This window comes from Leopardus geoffroyi, chromosome A1, assembly GCF_018350155.1.
Source record: "Leopardus geoffroyi isolate Oge1 chromosome A1, O.geoffroyi_Oge1_pat1.0, whole genome shotgun sequence".
NCBI lineage: Eukaryota > Metazoa > Chordata > Mammalia > Carnivora > Felidae > Leopardus > Leopardus geoffroyi.
Window position 1 is genome coordinate 197,483,518 of NC_059326.1, and position 21,626 is coordinate 197,505,143.

The window sequence follows — 21,626 nt, forward strand, 5'->3', positions numbered from 1 at the left end:
GACAGAGCATGAGTGGGGGAGGGGCAGAGGGGGGGTACATACACTTTTTAAAAAGAGATTTTATTTTTAAGTAATCTCTACACCCAATAGTGGCTTGAACTCACAAGCCCAAGATCAAGAGTTGCATGCCCCACTGACTGAGCCAACTAGGAGCCCTGGTGCATACTCTTTTAAGATTGTTAATATCTTTTAAATATGTTATCCTTTTTATTATTACAAAATGTTTCTATTGATCCCTGATCATGTTCCTCGTTCTGAAATTTGCTTTAATCAATATGAGGCATTTCTTTTGATTGGTGTTTGAATGGCATTTCTATTTTTATACTTTTATTTTTAACCTAGTTATATCTTTATATTTATACTTATATATTTAGTTCCCTTTATCCAATCTGGCAATCTTTAAGTGGGGAGTTTAGGCCATTTTCACTTAATGTAATTATTATTGGTTGGGCCTAAATTTACCATCTTGTTAACCTTTTTCTTGTTGTTATTGTTATTGTTCCATTTGTCCTTTGTTCCATTTTCTTCTTTTCCTGTCTTCTTTTAGCTTGACTGTTTTTTAATGATTGTATTGAATATTAGGTATGCTTTTTAAAAATTTTAAAACACTCATGTAGAATAGAATCATACGATTTCTGCTATCACACTGCCACAGGATTAAGCTAGAAATCAATAACAGAAAGATAACTGGAAAATCCCAAAAGATGTGGAGATTAAACAGCACACTTTTAATTTTTTTTTAATGTTTATTTATTTTTGAGAGAGAGAGAGTGTGTGTGAACAGAGGAGGGATGGGGGGTGGGGGTGGGGGTGGGGACAGAGGATCCAAAGCAGGCTCTGCACTGACAGCAGTGAGCCCAATGTGGGGCTTGAACTCATGAACTGTGAGATCATGACCTGAGCTGAGGTCGGACACTCAACCGATCGAGCCACCCAGGTGCCCTATAAATAGCACACTTTTAAATAACACATGGATTCTAGAAAAATCTCAAGAGAAATTTAAAAAAATTTTTGGAACTCAATGAAATGGAAATCATAACTTATCAAAATTTGTGGGATGCAATGAAAGTGGTACTTAGAGGGAAATTTCTAGCATTGAATGCATTTATTAAAAAAAAGAAATATCTAAAATTGATAATCTATGTTTCCACCTTAGGAAACTAGAAAAAGAAGAGCAAATTAAATCCACAGTACATAGAAGAAAAGAAATAGTAATGATTAGAGCCAAAGCCAATGAAATTGAAAACAGGAAATCAATAGAGAAAAATCAATGAAACTCAAAACTGCTCTTTGAAAAGATGAATAAAATATATAAAAAATAAAATAGATGAAGAGAAGAGGGAGGACACAAATCACTAATATCAGAAACAAAGGAGGGGACATTCTTATTAGAACCCACAGAAATTAAAGGATAATAAAGAAATAGTATGAACAACTCTATGCCCACAAATCTGACAATGTAGACAAAATGGACTAATTCCTTGAAATGAACAACCTGTCCAAAGTCACACAAGAAGAAATAGATGCTCTGAATAAGCCCTTATCTATTAAGGAAATTGAATTGACAATTAATAAACTTCCAAAAAAGAAAGAACCAGACCCAGAGGGGCTCCTGGGTGAATTCTACCAGATGTTTAAGTTAGAAATTATATCAATGCTCTAAAATCTCTTCTAGAGGATAGAAGCAGAGGGAATACTTCCTAATTCATTCTATGGGGCCAGCATTACTCTAATACCAAACCAAACACAAACATCACAAGAATAGAAAACTGCAATACCTCTTGCGACCATAGATGCAAAAGTCCTCAACAAAATATTAGCAAATTGAATCCAAAAAAGTATAAAAAGAATTATATACTATGACCAAGTGGGATTTATCCAGATATGCAAGCAGGTTTAACATTGAAAATCAATGAATATAATCCATCCCATAGAAAAAAATCACATGATCATATCAATAGATGCAGAAAAAACATTTAATAAAATCTAACACCCATTCAAGATAAAAACTCTCAGTAAACTAAGAATAGAGGGGAACTGTCTCAACTTGATAAAGACTGTCTGCAAAAAACCTACAGGTAACATCATACTTAATTGTGAGAAACTCAAAACTTTCCCTCTAAGGTTAGGTACAAGGCAAGGATATCCCTACTCAGAACTCAGTTTCAGCATTGTACTAGAAGTCCTTGCTAACGCAGTATGGCAAGAAAAGGAAACCAAAGGTATACAGGTTGGGAAGAAAGACTTAAAACTATCATTGTTCACAAATGACATGATCATCTATGTATAATAAGTAATCATAGCAAGTTTTCAAAATACAAGTTGGCATATAGACGTCAATTGCTTTTCTAAATACTAACAATGAACAAGTGGAATCTGAAATTAAAAACACAATACCATTTACATTAGCATTCACAAAAAGGAAATACTTACTAACAAAGTATGTACAAGATCTGTATTAGGAAATCAATTAAACTCTGATAAATGAGGGGCGCCTGGGTGGCTCAGTGGGTTAGGCGGCTGACTTCGGCTCAGGTCATGATCTCGCGGTCCGTGAGTTCGAGCCCCACGTTGGGCTCTGTACTGACAGCTCAGAGCCTGGAGCCTGTTTCAGATTCTGTGTCTCCCTCTCTCTGACCCTCCCCCGTTCATGCTCTGTCTCTCTCTGTCTCAAAAATAAGTAAACATTAAAAAAAAAACAACTGATAAATGAAATCAAAGAACTACATAAATGGAGATATATTCATGTTCATGAGTGAGAAGACTCAATATTGTCAAGCTGTCTGTTCTCCCCAACTTGATCTGTAGATTCAATGCAATCCCAATCAAACTCCCAGTAAGTTATTTTATGGATATTGGCAAAATGATTTTAAAATTTATATGGAGTGAGGCAAATGACTCAGAAGAGCTAGCACAATATTGAAAGAGAAGAACAAAATTGGAGGACTAATGCTAGCTGAATTCAAGACTTACTATAAAGCTGCAGTAATCAAGACAGCGTGGTATTGGAAAAGATAGGCAAATAGATTAATGGAGGAGAACAGAGAGCCCAGGAAATAGTCTCCCATAAATACAGTCAGCTGATCTTTGACAAAGGAACAAAAGCGCAAGAATGCAGCCAAGACAGTCTTTTCAACACCTTGTGCTTCTGTAACAGACAATGTCAAGAGAATGAGAAGACAAGCCACAGTTGGGGAGAAAACATTTATTTAAAAAATGTATCTGATAAAGGACTGGTGTCCAAAATAAGCAAAGAACTCTTAAAACTCAACAATAACAAAACTAACACCCCAATTAAAAAACAGACCAAAGACTTCAACAGACACCTCACTAAAGAAGATATGCAGAAGGAAAATAAGTATATGAACAGATGTTCCTCATCATTTGTCATTAGGGAAATGCACATTTATAAGATGACATACGTATTAAAATGCCCAAATTCTGGAATACTGACATCACCAAATGCTGGTGAAGATGTGAAGCAACAGGAACTCTCATTCATTGTTAGTGGAAATGCAAATGGTACAGCCACCTTGGAAGACAGCTTGGTGGTTTCTTACAAAAGCAATATAGTCTTATCATAAGATCCAGTGATCACTGTTCATGTAAAAAATTGGACATGGATATTTATTCCTAATTGCCAAAATTTGGAAGCAGCCAAGATGTCCTGCAATGGGTAAAAGGATAGATAAACTGTGGTTCATCCTGACAATGGAATATTATTCAATACTAAAAAGAAACAAGTTATCAAGCCACAGAAAGACGTGGAGGAACCTTAAATGCATCTTGCTAAGTGGAAGAAGCCACTCTGAAAAGGCTGCATACTGTATGATTCCAACTATATGACACTCTGGAAAAAGAAAAACTATGGAGATAGTAAAAAGACCAGTGATTGTGGGGGAGGGGGTTGTGATGAATAAGCAGGGCACAGAGGATTTTTAAAGCAGTGAAAATATTCTGTATGATATTATAATGATGACTGTATGTCATTGTACATTGTCCAAAGCCATAGCATATCCAACAGCAAGAATGAATCCTATGACAAACTATGGACTTTGGGTGATTATGCTGTGTCAATGTGGATTCATCCTTGGTAAATATTGTACCAGTCATGTTAACAGGGGTGGCTATGCATGTGTGTGTTGGGGGGGGGGTCCTAGTGGGTATGTAGGAAATCTCTGTATCTTCATCTCAATTTTGTTGTAATCCTCAAACTGTTCAAAGAAAGTTAAAAAAAGGTCAACAGAGCCTCAGGGACATGGGAGACAATATCAAAATGTCTAACATTATAGACTCCCCACATAATTGGACTCCTCAAATAAAAGGGGGGGGGGTAGAATAGGGCAGACATCTTCTCACAGGTACAAATTCAAGAAGCTCCGTAAGATAAATTAGAAGAAAACTACACCTAGTCACATCATAGTCCAAGTGTTGAAAACCAAAGGTAAAGAGAAAATGTTGAAAGAGCTAGGGAAAATGACACACGACATACGGTGGAATATGACAGATTCTCTACCTTGACCAAACTTGAATCAAGTTCCTGAGTCTGACTAGGTCCCGGCCTTAGGCTCTGTCCTTGGTCCACTTCGCCCAGGTGTAACAAGAATCCTGCTGAGTCCGTTTAGCCACAGTTCCCTCTTAGTATCTGATCACCCTTGATATCTGATCAAATTCCTCACCTCCTACCCTCAATATCTTATCATCCTGGCTTGCCTTCAGCAAGAATTCTGTTGAGCAAGACTATCAAGAATCCTCATATTCCTGATGTTTTGTTTTAGTAATTTTCCATTTACTTCCCCTGTGCTGTTCCTTGGCTATAAATCTTCACTTCTTCTTGTATTTGGAGTTGAGCCTGATCTGTCTCCCCTACTGTAAAACCCCACTACAGTAGTCCCTTCTCAAATAGAGTCTTTCTTAACATCTTTAACAAGTGTCATGAATGCTTTTTCTTTACAAAATATCAAGTCTAAAGACATTTGATTTCTCACCACAAACTATGGGGTCTAGAAATCTGTAAAATAACACTCTAATTACTGGGGAGTGATTGTCAGAGCTGACGAAAAAAAGTGAGACCTAACGAATGCTCTTCACAAGATGTACATTTTAAACATAAAGATAGTTTAAAAGCAAAGGGATTGGAAAATATATCACGTAAACTGCAAGCACAAGAAGGCTGGAGTGGCTGTCGTACCCAAAAAGATATACAATCATTAATGTGGGTGCTGAATAATCGATCCTTAAAATACACAAAGAAGCAATTGAGAGAATTTAAGGAAGAAATGAAAATTCTACAATCACAGTTGGAGATCTTAACACCCTCAGCAATTAAAAGAACAAAAATTCACACATAACTGGAAGAATACACAAAGTCAGTAAAAATAAAGATCATCCAAAAACGAATCATCTTGACATGACTGATATTTAGAGAACACCATACCCTATCACTATAGAACAGATATTTTTTTTTCTCACGCACATGGTACATTGACTAAGACAGACTGAATTTGTGGAAGAATGACCTATGCTTGGGGCACCTGGGTGGCTCAGTTGGTTAGGCATCCGGCTTTGGCTCAGGTCATGATCTCACGGTTTGTGGGTTCGAGCCCTGCATCAGGCTCTGTGCTGACAGCTCGGAGCCTGGAGCCTGCTTCCAATTCGGTGTCTCCTTCTCTCTCTGCCCCTCCCCCACTTGTGCTCTGTTTCTCTCTATCAAAAATACATAAACGTAAAAAAAATTTTTTTAAAGGATGACCCATGCTCAAACTCATACTTCATCTGTATACCATCTAGACACCACAACCAAATACATCTTTGTAAGGACATTAATTTTGACTGTGACATTTACTCGTTTATAAATCCTTCATCACTCACCACTGCCTACAAGGTTAATTTCAGTCTCTTCAGGCTGACGTACAACATGCAGCACAATCTGGCTGCCGTTCTCCGCCCCCCATCATCATGACTCATAATACTGCATTCCATATAATTTTTTTTGGCCATAGTTCATATGGACTCTGTATTATCTGCCAAACATACATTGAACGTTTGACTGCCAAGTCTTCATCTATTTCTCTCCCACTACTTTTTGTACCCTCCTTCACGTTTTTGCCTAGGATTGTCTACATCCTCCAAGGTTCAGCCTGCCTGAAGGGCGTTTGGGGACGATGTGAGAACATCATGTGTTTTCGTTAGTTCACCGGCTCTGTGACTTTGGACACATTAATTTCTCTTTCTATGCCTCAAATTTCTCATCTGTAAAATGAGTATAATATTAGTAGTTGCCTAATAGGATTGCCTAATAGAATTTAAATGAGCCAGTGCATGTAAGGCACTTCGGATGGTGCTTGGCATGGTGTGTGTGTGTGTGTGTGTGTGTGTGTGTGTGTGTGTGTGATCAATTTGTGCTAGTTCTTATTGTGGTGGTGATTATTGGTGGTGACTTCTGAGAGACGATTTAATTGGGTGGTGGGACAGGTGTCAGATTTTATCATTTTCTTATGGGCTTTTGCATCTGAGCCAGCGTTTCCTTAGTGCAATCTCCAAGCTGGCTGTTGCTGGAGAGTTTAGAAACATACCCGCAGCACTGTTTGCAGAAATGGGGTGGATCTAATGAGGTCTAATTTCATCGGGACCTTTTTTGTGATGATGTGGATTGTCTGCCCTGGCACTCCAATATCTTATACTCTCTCCCTGAATTTCAAGAGGTCAGTACCGCTAAATTAATTTATCACATTTTAACTGGCTTCGCTGTAGGGGGTACACTCTCACCATGGAGAACATCACCCCTGTATCGAAGTGGTGGTGGGAGAAATTCTCCTTGTTTCTATCGTGTCTTCTGTTGACCTCTCTACCTGGTCACCTATGGGACCCCATCACCAGAGACTGCACATGGGGTAGGGAAGGGGAAAGTGAGCCAGGAGACAGGGATAGATGGCAGAGGAGGAGAGAGGGGAACCGGCTCCTCACACCCCCACCAAAGCACTCTCTAGATCACAGACCTCCCTGAAACACATCAATGAGAGGAAACCCCCACAAACTATCTGGCCACAAGCAGCAGCCAGGGTGTGGGGGTCCTGGGAAGCATCCTGCGCTATGCAGGTAGTCTGGCCACTGGGTGTCACTCTTAGTCTGTGTTTCTTTGGTGTCAAGTTTCTGGCATTTGGTGGTCCCCCTCCTCTTCCCACAGGCTCCCTCCCCGCGCTGGTGTGTTTCCCCTGGAAGGCTTTACTGACTGCATAGACAGTACACTGAGAGTGAAATCACCCCAGAAGTGGATTTCTGATCTGCCCATGGAGAAACGGCCTGTTTGTCACCGAAGCAATAAATAATTCTATAACAACACTACCCAGAAAATGAGCTCTTAAAACAGAAATATTTCATTAATTTTATCATCGATTACTGTTATTTCCTTCTATACATATTATTTATGTTTATTTTGTCAATCTGTATTCTTGTATTTTTACTTACTTTTTTCATCTTACCGAAATGAACATTTAGATGAAATGGAAATTAAACCCAGACTAAAGGATTGGGAGGAAAGACCCGAACACACAAAACCTGCAAAGAAATAGAAATCATATTTTTAAAAAACCTGTTATTTTTATCTACCTTCTTTAGAACTTGGTGTGCATTTTCAATCTGAAGATTCATGTCTTCCATTCTGGAATATTTCTCATCACTCTCTCTGTGAATACCATCTCTTTGAGCCTCTCCTGTGCAAGTTCTATCAGATTCCATCGGGCATCTCCTTCCATCTTCCATCTTGCTTGGTTAATTCTTTCATTTTCTGGTTTCTCCCTGCCACATTCTGAGTGATTTCTGCAGATCTGTGTTTTGGCTCACTAATTTTTTCCTCTGCTGTGCTGAATCTTTTATTTAACTTACCTGGTGAGTCCTTCTACGCAGTGCTTTTGTGTTTTGTTCCCAGGGCTTTGATTTTGTTATTTATCAAATCTGTCTGTACCTTTTCCCATAATACTCTATTGCTTCATTATGGTTCCTAAGTTTAAAAATCTCTTAAATTACTTTGACTTGCCTATTCTTTCATTTCTAGCTCTATTATTTCCCATTCTTTCAATGCTGATTTACTGTCTGGTTGCAGCTGCCGGGTTTCTCTCTCATTAGTTAACTTCCTTGTGTGATGAGTATCTCTCTGTGATCTACAGTTGACCCTTGAACAATGCAGGGGTTAGAAATGCTGACCCTGAGCACAGTTGGAAATCTGTGTGTAACTTTTGACTCCCCCCAGAATTAATTACTAACGCCAACTGTTAATCAGAACTGTTACTGATAACATAAATAGGCATTAATGCATATTTTCTATGTTCTATGTATTATATACTGTATTCTTCTAATAAAGTAAGCTGGAGAAAAGAAAATGTAACTAAGACAATCATCAAGAAGGAGAAATGGTGGCTCTAGGAATGAGCAGCGATTCAGCTGGCAGAGGGAGCATTGAGGAAGCATTTATGACCTTCTACAGTGAGGTGAAACAAATAGAAAAGACAGATTCAGTTCTAACATCCAAAAGTCAGACTGAAGGATCGACCTGTCCTGTTTCTTCCTACTTCAATTTGAACCCATTTGAGGTTCTTCAGATCGATCCTGAAGTGACAGACGAAGGAATAAAAAAGACATTTTGACAGTTATCCATATTGGTGCATCCTGACAAAAATTAAGATGATGCTGATAGCACAAAAGGCTTTGAAGCTGTAGACGAAGCTTACAAGTTGCTCCTGGATCAGGAGCAAAGGAAGAGGACCCTGGATATAAATCAAGCAGGAAAAGAATACATAGAACACACTGTGAGAGAGTGAAACAAGCAATTAAAGGAGAAACGAAACCTACAAATGTGGAGGAGGGGGATCCTGAGCTGTTCAAACAAACAGTGTATAAACAGACAGCCACAGGCTTTGCTGAGCTGGAAATTGAAAGGCAAGAAATTGAAAGGCGAGCGCAGGTGAGAGGTGCATGGAAGGAAGTAACAGGGGGAGAAAAGATAGAAGCTGGAGAAAAAGCCAAGTGAGAAAGGGAGTGGCAGGAAACTTTGAGGAAAGTGAAGATGACCGTGTGGACAGCTGGCGAACCTTGCAAGCATATGCAAAGGGGATTAAAGAAAAGAAATACCGGGCTGCCCTGATTTTACTTTCAGTAAAAATGGAGCAGTGTGAACCACAGAATCTTTCCCCAACTGTCTCCCATCCTACTTTGAAAGACTCATTCTTTTTTCCCATTTCCATACCAACATAGAGTAGATTGGCTTTTTAGTCCACTTTGTTTTCAATCCAATTTAATATCAATCAGAGTCATTCCTTTGTACATTGAAATAAAGGGCTCGGGTTAAAAAGAAATCATCACTCCCTCCCCACCCCTAGACCCACCAGGATTGGAAGTTGTCACCACTGGTGTTGCCTTCTCTTCCCATCATCTTTAAGGTCATCTTTTGTATTTTACTGAATTGTGACGGTTAGAAACTTTGTGTATAGTTTGTGGAAATCATCCCATTAAACGTACTGAGTAAAAAAAAGAAACTCATAAGGAAGAGAAAATACATGGACAGTACTGTCCTGTATTTATCAAAAAAAATCTGTGTGTAAGTGGACCCGCATAGTTCAAACCCATGTTGTTCAAGGGCAAAGTACTCTGAACTACTCTTCAACATTAAAAAAAAAAAAAAAAAAAAAAAAAAGGCTTCTCATTAACCCTACACTGTGAAAGAGCAGTTTTGTGATTGTTTCTGTTATCTCCTTAGAGAATTAACATCCAGGGGCTAGTTTTTGTCACTAACTCCCCTGATTGGGATTCCTACAGACCTCAGGGTAAATTCAGATCCTGTATCTTCCTACAGTGCAGGCCTGGGTATTTGATTTTTCCACACAAGCCCTCAGATAGACACACAGCTTCTTTAGGGGGTCCTTGGAAGGTGGAAGGAAGTTTTCTAACTCCTTTTTGATGAAATAGCAACACTTTCAGACTTCAAGCTTTATGCACGGAGCGCCTTTCCAGCTCCCCCGCTTGACCTAGGCCCAAAGTCATCTTTAGTAAGGAGGAAGGGGAATTCGAAGGCCAGCCCCGGCTCCAAGGACTCATGTTTTCACTGACACCTCACCCCAGAGTCACCATGGCACCTGCTCTCATTTATTCACAGGGCTTTGATTTCCGTGCTTGTTTCTGGATCCTAAGGATTTGTCCTTATTACCTTTGTCATCTTTTTATTCTACCTGAACCTTTAGTGATTCCGTTTATCTTCTGGTTTTCTGTCTTTCTTTCATCCCCATGGACCAATGTGGGTTATTTATCTAAGCCACCTCCTGCCATAAGCGAAGGCATGGAAGGTCAGTATCCTGGACATCATTTGATACAAGTGAGGAAGGTAAGCTTAGGGTCTCATGTATTTTTCTGGTCCACGTGCAGAGTCATGGTCCAGACCAGTGCTGTGGTCCCCAACTGGTTAGCGGTCTGGGTTCTCTTTGTTAATCTTCACAGCTACTGGGAGGTGAATTCACGCCAGAGTTACGGAATAGAGTATGATTACCGTCTCCCCAGGGAAAGGGCTTGGTGACGTACTTGGGTCGTGCCGTCTGTGATGTGACTTCAGGGGGACGTTCGGCGTGCTTGCTCCCAGGCCAAGGAGCCCTACAAAGTAGGTGAGGGCTTTCCACGTGAGAGCTGAGCCCTCTGCGTCGTGGGCCCCACTCGGCATGGAAGTCCTCAGCTGTGCCCCGGCCTGACCTGGCAGCCCAGAAACCCAGGACCCAGCCGCCACCATTTTCAACCTCTGTCTCCTGATTTTCTTATCAGACGTTTTCAAACAGGGTCATGTGAGCTGTGGGGAAGGGCCATTTGCCGGGACACTGACACCTTCCTTGCTCTGAACCCTGCCCTCTACCCTGCTTTAAACAAGGAAGCTCTTCTTGTGCCCTGCTGTACAACAGCAGCCTCGCTGTGTGACCCTGGCAAGTACTTCAGTCTTGTGTACCTCAGTTTCTTCATCTGTAAAAAGGGAACAACAGCAGTGCTGCCTCACCGGATTGTTGTGAGGCTAAATAAGATTCATAAAGATTTTCTTTGTTGTTGATTATGGAGCTCCAAGTTACATTTCTTTTTAAAACAATGATTCTGGGGGCGCCTGGGTGGCGCAGTCGGTTAAGCAGCCGACTTCAGCTCAGGTCACGATCTCGCGGTCCGTGGGTTCGAGCCCCGCGTCAGGCTCTGTGCTGACAGCTCAGAGCCTGGAGCCTGTTTCAGATTCTGTGTCTCCCTCTCTCTGACCCTCCCCCGTTCATGCTCTGTCTCTCTCTGTCTCAAAAATAAATAAATGTTAAAAAAAAAAAAAAACAATGATTCTGAACTAAAAAAAAAAAAAATAATGTCCTTTTAAAATCTAGATGAGGCTTTAAAAACTATATAGATACACTCTAGACTGGGTATTTTCTAAAAGAACTTCTGGTTTGAAAAATTCTTTACCTCTATGCTAATTCTACCAGCAGGAAAGTTAATTTGAGCCAAGTTTGGCTAGCAAAGTTAGTTTTAGCCAAGCTTGGCTTATGCCTGCCGGGGTGGGCATAAAGTTCTCTATTGTTTATGATTATTTTCCTCCAGCCCCCTGACATTCCTCCAGCCCCACTTCCCATCCCATAGCAATTCTTAGCTTTTCTTAATGACTCACAATGAGCTTGTTGTAACAGTTGTACAAGCTTCCTTCGGACTAGAGTCAGCCTTGCTTCATGGTTCGTCAACGTTGTGTCTCCTGCCCCTAGACTTTTTGCTGAAATGGCCCAACTGTAAAGAAATTGTATCCCATGGATCCTCTTTAACCTTTACATTTATGGTAACCTCTTCAACACTTCCTATGGAAGTGGGGACGATGTAGTCTCACAAAGGATGGGATTAAGGAAAGGGCTTTGCTTTGTCTCTTAAGAGCAACAGGTATGAGGAGGGGCATTTTTCGTCTCGACTCAACCTACTCGGCAATTGTTCAGGCCAGCTCTGCACGGATGAGCTGCTGATGGCTCAACTTACTTGGGAGCATGATCGTATTATGAATCAAATGAGATTATGAGCCAGGATTCAGCCATGAAGAATGAGGGTTGATGGCCTCCTACCACATCCCAGGGGGAAGTGCAAAAGTGGCAGGGCTGAGGCCTTGCATGGATGTCCTGCTCCCCCCCACCCTCCTTGGGCCTGAATTCATTTTCAGTGACGGAGTGAGATGGTCTCTGTAGGTTTAGGAAAGTGACAGAAAATTGGAGTGGGCCTGTTTCTCTCTAGCTACTCACATTGCTATATCATCTGCCTGCCAGCTGACTGGACATCCCTAGTATCTTCTGAAAGCCCAAGCTCCGCAAGATCAATAGGGTCTTTTTAAAGTACGAATAGTGTTGTTCCAGTCCTACCCATGGATTTGGAGCTGTGGTTATAACTGAGTTGATGACTTAGAAAATAGTAGATTGATACAGTTGGTACAAAAAAATCCAGGGCTATGTAGAGCATGTCGTCTTATATTTTGTGGAAGCAGGGAGAATAATAAGCCAGGCCTGCCCAGCCTCTTCACTCTACCGAGGTTTGAGAATATAATGTGGTTGAGGGGTCCCTCAGTAAAAGAAGGCTGTGATGATTTTTGCTCAGCCAGGGAGGTTGGTGACCACCTTAGCTTACCCTGGAGCTCACAGCACAGTCTCAGCAGCAACTTGGGCATTCTGATATTTGAGAGAGGATGCCCAGAGCCAGTTGAGGGATATTATATATTTTATGCCCAAGACAGGGCAGCAGGGAAAGTGTGGGCTCTTTCTCCTCCAGTTGCTTTAAGGGCCAAAATTTGACACTTTCTTCAGAAGGTCTCTAGCTGCCTCATTACCAAAATGAATCAGAACCTCATTAGTTAAAGGCAATACTACATTTCCATTACCGTGAGTTGATTTGTGTAATAGTGCGAGGTAAGGATCCAACTTCATTCTTCTGCATGTGGCCATGCAGTTCTCCCAGCACCATTTGTTGAAAGACTATTTTTTCCTTCATTGATTTGGGGGCCTTGTGGAAAATCAATTGACGTGGGTTTATTTCCGGACTCTCAATTCTATTGCAATGATCTATCCTTATATCAGTACTGCACTGTTTGATTACCATTCCTTTATAGTAAGTTTTGAAATCAAGAAGTGTAAAATTGACAACTTTACCCTTTGTTTTCTTTTTTTTTTAAATTTTTTTTAATGTTTATTTATTTTTGAGACAGAGAGAGACACAGCATGAACGGGGGAGGGTCAGAGAGAGGGAGACACAGAATCCGAAACAGACTCCAGGCTCTGAGCTGTCAGCACAGAGCCCGACGTGGGGCTCGAACTCACAGACCGCGAGATCATGACCTGAGCCGAAGTCGGCCGCTTAACCGACTGCGCCACCCAGGCGCCCCTCATGTCCCTTTAAAGTGGGGATAGTTTCCAACTTAAACACTTTTCATTTCATTTTTTTTTCACCCCATTTGCCTTTAAGAACTCCAATCTTCTTGGGGCGCCTGGGTGGCGCAGTCGGTTAAGCGTCCGACTTCAGCCAGGTCACGATCTCGCGGTCCGTGAGTTCCAGCCCTGCGTCGGGCTCTGGGCTGATGGCTCAGAGCCTGGAGCCTGTTTCCGATTCTGTGTCTCCCTCTCTCTCTGCCCCTCCCCCGTTCATGCTCTGTCTCTCTCTGTCCCAAAAATAAATAAAAACGTTGAAAAAAAAAAATTTAAAAAAAAAAAAAAAAAAAAAAAAAGAACTCCAATCTTCCAACCTCACTTATCACCTGGGGGGTGAAAAGGCAGTCCAGTTCTGTATGGTCAGGTGCCGTCTCTCCTTCTGCCATCCCCTCTGAGTCTGGGCTGTAGACTCTGGCTTTGAAAGCAAGTGGACCAGTAGGCCCTGGTCAGAGCAGGAAGGAGCAGAGGGTAGTGGGGAGGATGGGAGGGCACGAGCACCCCGTCCTGCAGCTCCCTCAGACCCAAATGCCTGGTAGGAGCAGGGCTGAAGCCCCAGCTCACGTACACCCGGGACTACGCCCACGGCTGGAGAGCCCAAACAGGGCGTGGAGCACAGAGAGGCAGGGCAGGGGCAGCACCCAGGGCCGGGGCTCTGCAGGGCAGTGTGTCCTGCCCAGGCTCAGGAAACAGTGACAGGCCTCAGGATCCATCTTTTTGCCAGTGTCAGGAGCCAAAGGCCCCTGCCTGAGCCCCTGCGACTGGTTCATGAATCCCGGTCCTCTTCTAGCGTCTTGTATTCCAAGATGAGCAAAATGAAATAGGGGAGTTCGACCTCCCCGGTGCAGGCCCACTGGGCGGCTGCCCTGGGTGGGTGTCCGGGTCTGGGGGCACGGCTGCTAGCTGCTGCCACCTACTGGACACGCCCGTGCATGTCCAGGCTGAGCCGTGCCTGGGTTTCTTCCTGGGTCTTGGGGTGTAATGCAGGGATGGAAGTGTCCTTTGTGTCCTGGGACCAACAAGGGGGGTGTTTGACAATGATAGGAAAATAAACCCATCATTGGGAGGGGCGTGGTATGGTAGAGTCTTGAGCAACGCCTTCCTCAAGTGTAGAAGGTGGTCACTGGACAAGTTGGGGATATGAGGGATTTTTTCAAGCCCATTAGCTTATGTGCCTGCATTTTCTGCCGCTTTACCTACCCCCTTCCACTTCCATTGCCAGTTGATTTGTTGCTTGTTCTCTCTCTCCTCCAATGGAAAGTTCGCTAGCTCCATGAAGGAATATACCCTGTCTGTTCACTGTACCACTGTGCTACTCCCCCCGCGCCCCGCCCCCCCCAACCTGGATGCGAGCCTGCTCGTAATCCGTGCTTGATCGGTATCTTTCGAATGAAACACTCAACTGATGCTCAGGATCGCTTCCACTCTGGGGTTCTGTAAATGCAGATTGCCTTATTCTTTGCCAAACGCAAAAACTAGGCAAACTCAGTGGTGCCCGGTCAACAGCCTGGCTCTGGATTCAGTCTGCTGGGATCGGAGTCCCAACTCTACCACTTGCCAGCTCTGTGACCTTTGGAAATTTACTCAGCTTCCCAGACCTTCAAATTCTTCATCTTGAGATGGCGATAATGACGGCACCTACCTGTCTGGGTGGTTGTGTGTGTTAAATGAGTAAATCCGTTAAAATACTAGGTGTAGTGCGTCCATATGAAGCGGTCCATGTACTTTCACTGCCGTTATCATCATTCACCTACATCTACCCATACGACAAGCCCATCCTCTCTCTTCTCACGCAGGCCTGCTGGACCTTCCCACAGTTTGTTCCTGACAGCGTTTCCCTGCCTGGGAATGTGGGGTGAGCTCTGTTGCCACGAGGATTTCAGGGTGTGGTCCTTCCTCTGGGCCAATTACAACGATGCTAAATGAGGCTGGCCTGTGTCCCTGTTTCCATCTCCTTGCGGGGAAGTACTCAGATAAAGACCAGGAGAACAGGCTTCAGGCTTTCCTGCCCCGTCTCCATGCCTTCTCTTGCAAAGGCAGTAAGAATTTAAGCCTGCCTCTTCATTTCACAGTCTTGTGAGGGTCTGAATGCAAGTGCTTTCAAAGCAGCGTGACTTCACATTTGAAGGCGACGTGCTTCTGTTTCCTTTCCCTTTATTCCAGGCTGCGATTAATCTCCCTCCAGTTGTGTGGACTCAGTTTAAAGAAACACATTCCGTGCTTCCCAGCACCTCACAATTAACACAACGCTTCCAAGGATCTTTCTAATTTTCTCCTCGCAACCGCTTTGTCAAGCCCTGGAGGTAGGAGTGACCTTCCCACTTGACAGCGGATGCACCCCGCCCTCGAACCATCTGCTGAGAGGCTGAGCAGAGGCAGCATCAGGCTTGAATGTGTCTAGAATCCTTTTCACCTTGCCCAGCTGGGTGCCGATGGACTCGGCTTTTAGGAGAGACCGTCGAAAAGTCTCGAATAACTTCTATTGGGAAAACAGTCTTCTTCTCTCTGCGTAATCATGAGGACATGAAGAAAAGGGTTAATAGAAATAAAAATCTACACCCATGAGGATGTTCACAACAATTGGTGGCCACCAGGAAGGTGCAGGAGGAAGCCACGGGGCTCTGCTGGGAAAGTCGTCAGAGGAGAAGTACCTTGGCTCGTTCCTCTCAGGGAATGGAATCGAGATCTGGGGAAGCAGAGGATCCCTTTGTTTCGAAATTTGTTTTGAACTTTGTTTCGATTCCAGGAAGCGAGACTAAAAACTCTCACCTAGAAACAGGAAAATGTTAGAAATCCACGTGGCTCAGCCAATGGGACTCAGTTGCTCTGCCTCTAGTGAGAGGAAAGAGGAACCCTTTCGGGGCAGGCTTTACCCATGGCTGTGGCCTCACCTTTCACAGGCTGCTGCCAGGGCTGTCCTCACAAAGTCTCTTCCACAAGAGTTACAATTTCTTTTTAACGTTTATGTATTTTTGAAGGAGAGAGAGAGACACACACACACACACAGAACATGAGCGGGGGAGGGGCAGAGAGAGGGGGAGACACAGAATCCGAGGCAGGCTCCAGGCTCTGGACTGTCAGCACAGAGCCCAAGGCGGGGCTCGAACTCACAAACTGCGAGATCGTGACCTGAGCCGAAGTTGGACGCTTAATCGACTGAGCTACCCAGGTGCCCCGTTTTTTTAATCTTTTTAAACGTTCATTTTTGAGAGATAGAGAGACAGAGTGTGAGTGCGGGAGGGGCAGAGAGAGAGGGAGACACGGAATCCGAAGCCGGCTCCAGGCCCTGGGCTGTCAGCACAGAGCCCAATGTGGGGCTCGAACTCACAGACTGTGAGATCATGACCTGAGCCAAAGTTGGATGCTTAACCGGCTGAGCCACCCAGGTGCCCCGAGAGTTCCAATCTTTTTAACCCAAAGCTACAGTCACAAGTCAAGTGCAACAGGCCAGGTCAAGAGATGTCATTCTCACAACGTGGGCTAAGTCCCGGGCAGAGAGAGAAGCAGTGAGCAAATGAGTATATACGATCATGTATATAATATGATCCTATATAGGATCATATGTGTGTATATAATCTTCCTTACAGAAATGGGATCGCATATACACATGTCTAGGATGTAGAGCCAAAGTTCATGGGATACTGCAAAGGGCCTGTGGTTGCCTTCAGGGAGGGCGCTGGGCTTTGGTTAGGGGCAAAGTGGTTTGAAGGTGGTGTCGACTTTTCCAGATGTATAGGACTGTCACCGTGATGACACCGTTTCAAACTGAATAGGTGGCCTTCCTGCGGATCAGTACTTTTCTCACCACCGTCTACATGGGCTCCGTTTCACCCTCCACCACTATAAACGCCATCTCTGAAATTCTCCGCTGCAGCCTCCGCCTTTTCACTTTCCCGCTCCCTGAAATCGCCCCAAGCTGCTGGATTTTCTCCGTATGACCTCGGGACTTGGGGATTTCTTATCTCCTTGCATCCCCCTTGGCCTCCTCATCCAGCCTGACTCCAAGGTGGCCCATTTCAGTGACCATCTCACCGGCCCCCGACACCCCTGCTTTGCCGGCTCTGAACTGTCGTGTGCTGTCCCTGCTCTGTCCTGAGGCTCCTGGAAGAGAGACATACACTGTCATGACTGGGCCCCTGCAGACTTTTAACAGCCGCCCCGCCTGCCCCTCACTGGGCCCAGCAGCCCTCTCATTCCTTGGCAATCAGCGTCTCACTATGCTACCCCCGTGGGCCCCTTTATTCTCCTCCTCCCTGGTTATACTGTGCCCTTCACCCACGGGCTACTCCAAATGCACAGCTCATTCCTCCGTACTCTCATCCCACCTCAGAGGAACGCCGTGCACACTCTCAAGGCCATCCCAGTTCTCCTCCTTCTGGACTCTTTTTTTTTTTTTTTCTTTAAAGTTTTAAATGTTTTATTTATTTTTGAGAGAGAGACAGAGTGCAGGTGGGAGAGGGGCAGAGAAGAGGGAGACACAGAATTGGAAGCAGGCTCCAGGCTCCGAGCTGTCAGCACAAAGCCTGGCTCGAACCCATGAACTGTGAGATCAGGACCTGAGCCGAGGTCGGTTGCTTCACTGACTGAGCCACCCAGGCGTCCCCCCCTTCTGGACTCTTCTACATCAGTGTTCTTCTTCCTTCTGCATCTTTAGTCTACTCCTCTCTAGTCCTATTGGTGTGACGCAGAGCTCTATTCTGGGCTTAGTTTGATTAAATGACTGCTTTCCCCCCAGTGCCTGAGGAAACAGAAGGCATGTGTGCTGCATGTTGTGGAGTCTGCCTGGATCCCCACCTATCACGACTGGCCCACTCTGTCTCCCAGTGGCTGGTGGCTTTCGTGGTTGACAGCTCTCAGCTGAGTCCCTCTCTGGAGCTTGCCTAGAACAGAAGAGTGCCTTCTCCAGTTCATACCCTCCCTCCCCACGCCCCGGGTCAGCCTGCCCTCAATGACCGGCCATTACGAGGATGTAGCCGGTCCAGTGACTAGTCATTATCAGGTACCCTTGTCCCAGGAAGACTCTGCAGGGCCTGCCTACTCCCGAGCTCCCTGTAGGAACCCGCCGAGGACTCTGTTGCGTGTGCTTCGCAGGCCACTCCATCCTCTGCCTGGTCCTGTTTTTCCACAACCCCCCCCCCCCCCCCACCCCAGGGATCCTGTGAGCAGAACGCCATACGCTTCCTGCCTGCGAATCTTCTTCTCAGAGTCTGCCTCTTGGGCACTGACCTGCTGCAGCAGGCTTTTCAGATTGGGGGAGGAAAAATCGATGTGCAGATTGGTTTCATCTGCTTGGAACATAGAGCCCAGCCTGAGAAAATTAAGCTCCTGGGTTCAGTCCAAGCTACGTTTGGATTACATAGCTTAAAACAAACTCAGTTGTGCAAATACAAGTTGCGAGAGATTCGGTCAGGCAGCTGTTTGGAAAACAACTAAGAGTTTCCATGATTTTTTAGTTCATCCGTTCATTCATTCATTCACTCATTCACTTAAGAGTGCCTATCCCATGCCAGGCACCGTGTTGCATGGTGGGAAGGGGGCAGCAGGAACGTGAACACTCCGATTTAGGACTACAATCTCCAAAGTAAATAAACAGGGGGGAGAAATAGGAATAAAAGGAATAGATGGGCAGACGCCTGGGGAGTCAAAGGTGAGGAACTGAGGGGTCCGTGGGGTCGTGCTCCCATCCCGTGCTAACTGAAGTCTCCAGACTTTGAAGGACCAGCTGCGGGGGAGTTCTGACGGCCTCGACTCTCCAAGTGTGGTCCAAGGAGCAGCACACAGGCACCACAGGCAAGCCCCACTGGAACTTCTCACCCCTTCGTGGACCCAGGATCAGGACCTGCATCTTGCCAGTTCCCAGGTGTTTTCGTTTCCTCTGGCTGCTGTAACAAATGACGAACTTAGGGGCTTCAAATAACACAGCTTTCTAGTCTCAGAGTTCTGGAGGTCGGAAGTCCGAAGCCGGTCTCCCCGGGCTAAAATCAGGGCCGTGTTCCTCTTGGAAGTTCTAGGGGAGAATCCGTCCCATGTCTTTTGGCTTCCCACATTCCCTGTCTCATGGCCCCATCTTCCATCTACAACCAGCATGGTAGCAGTATCTTTAAATTGCTTTCTCTGATTCTGACCTCTGGCTTCTGGGTTTCTTGTCACATCTTCTTCAGAGTCTGACCTTCCTACTTCCCTCGTGATTACATCTGGTCAACCCAAACAACGTCCCTTTCTCAAATTCCTTAACTTAAACCTATCCACCAAGTCCCTCTAGCCACGTAAGGTAACATAGTCACAGGTTCTGGGGACTAAGACATCTTTGGGGGGCGTTATTCTTCCCAGATGCCAGATCATTAATGTCCATATTCCAGTTTGAGAAGCCCTGGTCCATTGTACGTAAATGGTTTCCTTTCCTGCTTTCCCTGGATGTTCACGTATTGTTGAAACCTTTTAAGTGAAGTGCACGTATGATAAATTAGTTTTGCTTGTTTGCTCAACCTCTGGGCATATGTGGTTCTGTGGAGGTTAAGATTATCCTGATCTTTATTACTGCACAGATGTTGCTTGAGGATGGGGTTGGGGGTTGGGATGCTGTGGATACGTTTCTGGTTTATATCCTCCCGGCTGTCTTTTTTTTTTTTTTTTTAATTTTTTTTTTCAACGTTTATTTATTTTTGGGACAGAGAGAGACAGAGCATGAACGGGGGAGGGGCAGAGAGAGAGGGAGACACAGAATCGGAAACAGGCTCCAGGCTCTGAGCCATCAGCCCAGAGCCTGACGTGGGGCTCGAACTCACGGACCGCGAGATCGTGACCTGGCTGAAGTCGGACGCTTAACCGACTGCGCCACCCAGGCGCCCCTAGGCTGTCTTAAGTGGTGAAGCCTCCAGTATGTCCTGCTGCTGGCTGGAATGTTTGAGAAAAGCCATCTCTATCAATTGCTAGCTGCAAGACCTTGGAGAAGTCACCTGACTTCGCTCACACAACCCTTTCGTTGCTTATAAAATGGCGCGTCCAACTCCTGCGTTATTAAGATTGAGGATTTAATCAATAGGGAACCCCTGAACAACTGTAAGTCATTTTTTTTTTTTTTTTTGGTTATTTATGGATGCTGAAGCTTGCAGATGAAAGGGACCCTCTCGCAGTCTTTTCATTGGAAGAGCTAGACTTCCTGCATGTGCTGCCCCCTTGTGGTTAAGGCTTTTAATTAACTTTGGTGTATATCAGAGATGAAGAGGAGACCTGAGGGGACATTTAGATCCCTGAAATCTACACCTGGGCCTGTCCCTTATCCCTGCAAAAGAAACCCCTGGAGAATTATTTGCTGACATCTGAATGCACATCAGAATTACCTGGAATGGGTCTAGTCAGAGATTCTGATTCACTAGGGCTGGGTAAGATCTAGGCATCTGAATTTTGATAAATCTCTCTAAATGGATAGAATATGAGCTACCCTTATGACTCCTTTTGGCTGATGTAAGCTTGGGTTCTATTAACAGAAGTACAATACATGAAACAAAGGAGGGGACAGGGCCTCAGAGCTGTGTACAGAATACGCAGCTGTCCTAGACAGCTGGCTGGAGATCTGGGGACTCCACTTCCAAAGGAACTTGAACAAAGTCATCACGGGAACAAGACCTGAATGGGTGGGGACCCAAAGCAACATTACATAAGGAACGCAAGGAAAGCACCAAAGGGAAAATGGCTGACTTTTCCAAGGTCACCCAATGAAATTTATCAATGAAAACACCTAGATGGGTACCTGGGTGGCTCAGTCCATTAAGGGTCTGGCTCTTGATTTCAGCTCAGGTCATGATCTCACCATTTGTGGGATCAAGCCCCACATCGGGATCTACACTGACAGCATGGAGCCTGCTTGGCTCTCTCTCTCTCTCTCTCTCTCTCTCTGCCTCTCCTCTGCTCATGCATGCACACACCCTCTCTAAAACAAAACCCCAAACCCAAAACAAAACACCTAGAAAAGGAAAGAGACACACATTTCCTTTTTTTTAATTTTAATTTTTTTCTTGACACAGAGAGAGCACATGCACACATGTGCGTGTGCTCAAGCATAAGCTGGGGAGGGGCAGAGAGAGAAGGAGAGAGAATCTCAAGCAGGCTCCACACTCAGCTTGGAGCCTGACTGGGGCTTGATCTCACGACTGTGAAATCACGCCCTGAGTCAAAATC

The 21,626-nt window shown here is 44.6% G+C and overlaps 1 protein-coding gene and 1 pseudogene across 2 annotated transcripts in view; both read left to right on the forward strand.

Moving 5' to 3' along the window:
- Positions 1-21,626, forward strand: part of SH3TC2 (SH3 domain and tetratricopeptide repeats 2) — an 87,649-nt gene that overhangs the window by 11,378 nt on the left and 54,645 nt on the right. The window contains exon 1 of one of the 2 annotated variants that reach the window (XM_045437742.1): positions 18,041-19,308. The exons of the other annotated variant lie outside the window; for it this stretch is intronic. The gene's annotated coding sequence lies outside the window, so the exon portion shown is untranslated. Of the gene's footprint in view, positions 1-18,040; positions 19,309-21,626 lie in introns of those variants that run through there. 2 annotated transcript variants of the gene reach the window in all.
- Positions 7,869-9,599, forward strand: LOC123576649 (annotated as a pseudogene).